The sequence below is a fragment of the Silurus meridionalis genome, chromosome 3, assembly GCF_014805685.1.
Source record: "Silurus meridionalis isolate SWU-2019-XX chromosome 3, ASM1480568v1, whole genome shotgun sequence".
Lineage (NCBI taxonomy): Eukaryota > Metazoa > Chordata > Actinopteri > Siluriformes > Siluridae > Silurus > Silurus meridionalis.
This window is the reverse complement of record NC_060886.1, coordinates 27,535,576-27,536,908: the sequence shown is the minus strand read 5'-3', so window position 1 is coordinate 27,536,908 and position 1,333 is coordinate 27,535,576. Positions and strand designations below refer to the sequence as shown.

At 45.2% G+C, this 1,333-nt stretch overlaps 1 non-coding gene across 1 annotated transcript; it reads right to left on the bottom strand.

The window, feature by feature from the left end:
- Positions 1-365: 365 nt before the first annotated feature.
- trnam-cau lies at positions 366-438 on the bottom strand. Its single transcript has one exon. It is a non-coding gene; the product is annotated as a tRNA-Met (tRNA).
- Positions 439-1,333: the final 895 nt, after the last annotated feature.

The window sequence follows — 1,333 nt, the reverse complement described above, 5'->3', positions numbered from 1 at the left end:
AAGAACTCGGAATCTGCCATTGCCCACCAGTTGAATCAACACACGCAGTCTATAATTGTTCATGCCGATGAGACGAAAACACTTGTAGCTGTTTTACTTGATTTTCGTAGCAGTTTGTTTGCCTGTAGAAGCCAAAATCCATGGATTTCAAAAGAAAACGGTGATGGTCTTACTTTAATGCACCACTAGATGACACTCAAGCTTCTTGATAAAGATTTACATGAGAGGAAAGAGGGAAGTAGAAGAAGAGAGAATGTTGTGCTTGTGAACGCATGTGATGCGACTTTTTCCTTACAGTTATTAAAGTTCCTATGAGGAATATACTTTTGTGCTTGCTTTCCTACATGAAGGCATAACAAAAACATTGCCTCGTGTGAGGATTGAACTCATGACCTTCAGATTATGAGACTGACACGCTACCTACTGCACTAATGAGGCGACCTAGGCAAAGTCTGTTAATGGGAACCACTGCTCTGAGAATGTATGACAATTAAGGCCCTGTTGCCTGTTGTTTTTCTTTAGTGTAAGAAGATTTTTTACTTGATTTAGACCAACTGCTGTACCAATGTACTGTCCAATCTGACTGTAAGATATATCCATGTTATTACAAACCTTAGAATCTGAGATTGCTAGGGAGTTGTACCACCACAAACAGTTTGCTCGTTGACAAAAAGGCCTATAAAGTTTTGTGTTGAAATCACAGTGCAGTTGTACCCAATTCAGCTGATTTTCATTGCAGTTTGTATGTCCATGGTACCACGCTTACAGCAATAACTGTCAGCCCGCTTGAGCACTTCAGGTATTACCGCCTCAACCACAGAGGAAACGCCCACTCCCAACCAGCTGCACGGATTTGGTGTATGATTTTCTGGCACTTATAAGGACGCCTGAATCCTCCAGTCAGTGCCAGATTGTCTTTAGGCTTGCCCTGAGCACTCTCCAGCGTATTCTGTTTTGTTTGTTTGTTCTTTTGTTTGTTTCGTTGTCTCTGACCTGAACATTCTGTCCTTCGGTTTCCGGCTCGCGCTGAACGCGCTCCGGTTTCCGGTTCGCTCGGCTCTCTGAATCGGCTCTCTGAATCGGCTCTCTGAATCGGCTCTCTGAATCGGCTCTCTGAATCGGCTCTCTGAATCGGCTCTCTGAATCGGCTCTCTGAATCGGCTCTCTGAATCGGCTCTCTGAATCGGCTCTCTGAATCGGCTCTCTGAATCGGCTCTCTGAATCGGCTCTCTGAATCGGCTCTCTGAATCGGCTCTCTGAATCGGCTCTCTGAATCGGCTCTCTGAATCGGCTCTCTGAATCGGCTCTCTGAATCGGCTCTCTGAATCGGCTC